This window comes from Leopardus geoffroyi, chromosome D2, assembly GCF_018350155.1.
Source record: "Leopardus geoffroyi isolate Oge1 chromosome D2, O.geoffroyi_Oge1_pat1.0, whole genome shotgun sequence".
Taxonomy (NCBI): Eukaryota; Metazoa; Chordata; class Mammalia; order Carnivora; family Felidae; genus Leopardus; species Leopardus geoffroyi.
In genome coordinates, this window is record NC_059334.1 from 19,126,291 (window position 1) to 19,132,368 (window position 6,078).

A 6,078-nucleotide genomic window follows, 5' to 3' on the forward strand; every position below is an offset into this window, starting at 1 on the left:
TTGGGGAATGCTGAGAACAAATGAAACATGAGGGGGGCTGGTTCCAGCACTGAAGATGGCTTTCCCTTAAATTAAACTCCAAGTCCTGGGGGCGCGGGGGCGGGGGTTCAGCTGGTTAAGTGTCCAACTCTTGGTTCAGTTGGTTAAGCGTCCAGCTCTTGGTTTTGGCTCAGGTCATGATCTCAAGGTTCGTAAGTTCGAGCCCCACATCGAGCTCTGCGCTGACAGTGCAGAGCCTGCTTAGGATTTTCTCTCTTTCCCTTTCTCTCTGCCTCTCCCTCCTGGCCATAGTAACAAGCAGGCTGATAGGAGGAGTGGCCCCCAGGGATGAAGCATTCCGAGGTGCCTTGTCCTCCTCAAAGAGGGCTGGGTGCCCAGGTACCACCCAAGGGAGCAGGGATCTATGTGCGGGCCTCAGCTTCCAAAAGCCCTGTCCTCCGGCTTGTTCGTCCCAGTACATTCCAGAACCATGACATGTCTCTCAGAAAGGAAGAATTATTTTTGCCCATGGCATAAATAAATCCAGGAACTCGTTCCAGTAATCACAAGTGCGTGCCAGCTCTCGAGGGCACTCTCGACAAAAGCAGAAAGAAATCAGTACAGCCTGCCCAGAAAGGCCACTGGCCGTAGGGAAGCCAACAGGATTGTCAGGGATTGCCAGACTGGGATTCTAGAGAAAGGAAGCAGGAAGGAGGGGCTAGATTTTTATTTGACATTTTCAAGTTTTCAAACAAATGGAAAGACGGAGCAATTTAAAAAACAAATTTTAAGTAATGTTGCCCAGTTTATTTCAGATCTTAAGAAATAAAGATAAAACATTATGTTCCACTAGAAACCTGACCATACTCTACAATTCTCTCCCCAGAGGTCATTGCTACCCTCAATCTGTGTTTACTTTTCCCATGCTTGCTTTAATAGTTTCATGATACACACACACACACACACACACACACACACACACAACTGGATGTGATTTTCTTCTGTTTTTAAACTTCCTTTAAATGATTTTTCTACTCTACATACGATTCTGCCACTTGCTTGTTTAGAAAAATTGTAGCAAAAAGAAAAAAAAAAAACACATGAAAATTCACCCTCCCAACAATTTCCCATGTATGCCGTAGTATTCGTCAACCACACGAACCCATCCTGTGTGATGAGTCTACACCCGCCCACAACTCCCCACCTTCCCCTTTCCCAGTCCCTGGCAGTTACCATTCTGCTTTTTACAAATTGAACTACTTTAGATACTTTATATAAGTGGAGTCATAGAGTATTTGTCTTTTTGTGACTGCCTTATTTCACTTGCATAACGTCCTCAAGGTTCATCCATGTTGTAGTATATGTGAAATTTTTTCCTTTTATGGCTGAATAATATTTCATAGTATATATATGCTGCACTTTGCTTGCCCACTAATCCATTCATGGGCCTTTAAGTTGCTGACTATTATGAACGATGCTGCCGTGAACACGGGTATGCGAATATCTTTTTGAGGTCTCGGTTGAATTTTTTTGTGTGTTCCTTCGGAAATACACCCAGAAGTGGGATTGTTGGATCATACGATAATTCTATCTTTTTTTTTAAGTTTTTGAGAAAGCGCCACGCTATCTCCCCTAGTGGCTGCACCATTTTACGTTACCGCCAACAGTGCATAAAGGTTCCAGTTTCTCCTCTTCCTAGCTAACAGTTGTTATTTTCTCCGTTTTTGGCAGTGACCACACTAATGGGTGTGAGGTGATATCTCATTGGGGTTGTGGTTTGCATTTCCCTGATGATTAGTGATGCTGAGCATCTTTTCATGTGCTTGTTGGACATTTGTGTACCTTTGCAGAACTGTCTCTTCAAATTGTTTGCCCATTTTTTCATTGGGTTATTTGCTTTTGTTGTCGTTGTTGTTATTGAGTTACAGGAGTTCTTTTTACATTCTGGATATTAACTCTTTACCAGATAAATGGTTTGCACATCTTTTCTCTATAGGATTGCGTTCTCACTCTGTTGATTTTGTTGTTGTTCACAGAAAATTTTAAGCTCGATGTGGTTCCGTTTGCCTATTTTTGCCTTTGTTGCCTGTGTTTTTGGTGTCGTTTCCAAGAAATCTTTATTGAATCCAACGTCATGAAAGCTTCCTCCCTGTTTTCTTCTAGGAGTTTTATAGTTTCAGGCCTGATGTTTAGGTCCTTAATTAATTTTGAATAAATTTTTGTATGTGGTGCATATGCCTTGCTTTTCGAACTTACTTTGTCTTTGAGATTTATCCATGTCAGTACAAGGGGTTCTAGCTCACCTACTGCCACTGTGGATGGAAACTCCTTGTAATGTTCTCCACAAGTTATTCACCCGTCATTCAACGTGTCACACACAGTGTTGTGATGTTCTAAGTCTCCATGCTCATGTGGAACAAACAGAATCGCTGGCCCTGGGGTTGTGCTTGTACTCCTGTCCCATATTAATAGATACTCCCCCCAAGTGTCATCCGAAGGCATCGTATGAACTAACACTGCTGCTTCTCTTCCCCGCAGGCACCTACACCCTCTGTCGCTGATGATGTAAGCTAGTGCCTCATGATGTTAATTTCCATTTTCCTGATGACCAAGTACAAATTGACGTATGTAGTTTACTAACCTGTTTCGTATTTTTCCACTCCCCTGAGCAGTTAGAACAGGTGATTATTACAATGTTAAAACTCAAGAAGTAGCAGTAAGTTACTCCACAGAACACGCTTTTGCCTCTTACCCCCATGGTGTCAACTCAACGATGATAACCTATTACGGTAGTTTGGGGCAAACTGGGGATAAAACCAGTTAGCAAAATTTATGCTTATCTTAAAGAGATAAACTAAAGAAGAAATAAATCCCTGGTTTGAATAATGGGTCTCGAACATGGCAAGAACTTCCACTTTGTTCCTGGAGCTCCCTGAGTAAAGGCGTGCTAGAAATGGGAGGCGAGTGACATTTCTCAAATTCAGACTAAGAATGAGATGGGCCAGTCTGAATTAGTGATGACTGAGTTCCAAGGGATCAAAAATGCAAGCTACTTCGTTTCCAAGGGCATGCAAAACGAGGGGAGGTGGGCTTGCTTTGGCAACCCCATGGCCTGGTCAAGCCCTTCAGGGTGGAGAGCAGGAAGAGGATGGTACCCAAGGCGCAAAGCCACACTATAAATGTAAGAGCAGTTCATCTATTTGGGGTTGCAGAAAAAGCACCAGGTAGGCTCCAATATTAGAACTGCCCCCTGAGAAAAGGCTCTGCCCGAGGACAGGATTTAGGTGATAAAATGGTAAGAAAGGACGCTGATCCAGTATGTTTGGATGTCGCCACTCCTGTGCTCATGACAAAGAGAAAGCTGAACAAAATGAAAATCGGCCACTCTTCCTAGATCCATGACAGTACTGACATCACAGGGCAACCAGCTGCCTCCCGAATTGGAGAGATGAGCAGGCAGAGAGAATCAGAGCTTATTGGCAGAGAGGATCACGACTTACTGGAGAAGCAGCTTAGGAACAGAAATCTTGGTGGGAACCAGTACTGGTGTAGGAAAAGCCAAACTTTAATGGACGGGTCGCTAGAAGCTCCAGTCTGAGACTTGGCCAAGTCTGAAAGCTAAAAACTCCTGAGGGGACTCAAGGTTTGGAAGCCCCCCCCCCCCAATTATTTTTTGAGTTTTACTTCCATGAGCCCTATCAGGTTCTCCCAATGAAGATTGGAGAAAAATACCTTCAGACTTCTGGTAGGGGGAGGGGAGAAGGAACTATTCTGAAACGTGCCAGAGCATTCTGTTCTTCTTAACAGGGCCTGCCTTCAAGAGAAACAGCTAGCCTACTGGGGTTTCATCAGAGCCTAACCAATTTGGAGGAAAGAAAACACCCGACTCCAGCTCCCTCTGGCCTCCTTATTCCATGCAAGTATGTGCTGGGGGGTACTGAGAAGCACTTGTAAAGATCACGGTCCGTGGCTCAGGCTCATTAAAAGACTGAGACCTTGGGGCGCCTGGGTGGCGCAGTCGGTTAAGCGACCGACTTCAGCCAGGTCACGATCTCGCGGTCCGTGAGTTCGAGCCCCGCGTCGGGCTCTGGGCTGATGGCTCAGAGCCTGGAGCCTGTTTCCGATTCTGTGTCTCCCTCTCTCTCTGCCCCTCCCCCGTTCATGCTCTGTCTCTCTCTGTCCCAAAAAAATAAATAAACGTTGAAAAAAAAAAAAAAATTAAAAAAAAAAGACTGAGACCTCATCATAAAACTATAGACCTCTCCCACCCTATACCACACCACCGCATCAGTAGTGCTCCTGTATAATATCAGGGGAAAACAGCCGTCAGACTGGCACGTGACAGATCTTATTTGAGAAGACTTTAGGGGAACTCAAGCATAAACATACAGTGGACGCAAAAGCAAAGACACCAGAGGCAATTTTAGCCTATGACACCTAAGTGATAATAAACAGTAAACACAGCCTAACTCCCAGCCGCACAAACATAAAACCTCACCCTAAAGGTGTAGTACATCGGGTTCCTTTTACTTAGTACATCGGGTTTGTTCTTCACCAAAAACTTAGAAGCCTTACTGGAAGACTGAAAGCACAGTTTGGAAAGACAGAGCAAGCATTAGAACCACGATCAGATATGGCAGAGATGCTGGAATTATCAGACCAGAAATTTAAAGCAACTGTGATTAATATGCTAAGGCCTCTAACAGGAAAAGTAGACAACGTGCAAGAACAGATAGGTTATGTAAGCAGAGAGATGGAAATGCTAAGAATAATAAAAATAAATTCCAAAACTACTCTAACGGAAATGAATGAGGAATGCCTTTGAGGGGCTCATCAGAAGACTGGCATGTATTGGGAATAGCGGAGGAGAAAAAAGAGATAAAGAACGGAAGAAACATTAGAAGTAAGAATGACTGAGAATTTTCCAAAATTAATGACAGACACCAAACCACAGATCCAGGAGGCTCAGAGAACACTAGGAATGCTAAATACTGAAAAATCTATACCTATGCATATCATATTCGAACTGCAGAATATCGAAGACGGGAGAAAATCTTGAAAGTGGCCAGAGAAGAAAACACCTTACCTATAGAAGAACAAGAATAAGACTCACATAGGGCTTCTCTTCACAAAACTGGGCAGGAAGGAAAGAGTGGAATAAATTATTTAGTGTCGAAAGAGAAAAACCACCAACCTAGAGTTTTGTATCCAGTGAAAGCCTTTAATAGTGAAGGAGAAATCAAGAGTTTCTCAAACAAGCAAAAATTAAGGGAATTTGTCACCATTAGATCTGCCTTGCAAGAGGTATTAAAAGTTCTTTAGAGCGAAGGAAAATGATGTAAGCCAGAAGCCTGGATCTACGTAAAGAAAAGAAGAGCATGAAAGAAAGTATAAATAAAACATTTTATTATTTTCTTATTCTTACTTGATTTAACAGAAACAGTTTGCTCAAAACAATGACGATGCCCTCAGTGATTATAGTTTACAGATAACGGAGGTCAATGACATCAGTGTTATAAGAAACAGGAGAGAGAAACTTGGAATACTCTGTTAGAAGTTACTTGTAATACTCACGAAACAGTATAGTGTTATTGGAAGTGGATTAGTTATAAATGTATACTGCGAACTCTAGGGCAACCACTAAAAAAGTTTTATAGATTATAATTGATGTGTTACTCAAGATTCTCCAAGAAATAGGGTGATAGGGTGTGTGTGTGTGTGTGTGTGTGTGTGTGTAAGAAACTGGCTCATGCAACACCTGAGAAGTCCCAAGGTCTGCAATCTGGAGACCCAGGAGAGCCAATGGTGTAAGTTTTACTCCAGGTCTCCTCCAAAGGCAGGAGAAGACCAATGTCCCAGGTCAACATCATCAGTCCAACAGAGAGAATTCTTTCTGGTTTGGCCTTTTGTTCTATTCAGGCCAGATTGGATGAAGCCTGCCCACGTTGTGGAGGACAATCTGCTTTACTCAATCCACTGATTTAACTGTTAATGTCATCCAGAAACACTCTCACGGACAGAATATTCTTTAAGAAAATATCTGAGCTCCCCAAGACCCAATCAAGTTGACACATAAAATCAACCGTCACAATTGATATG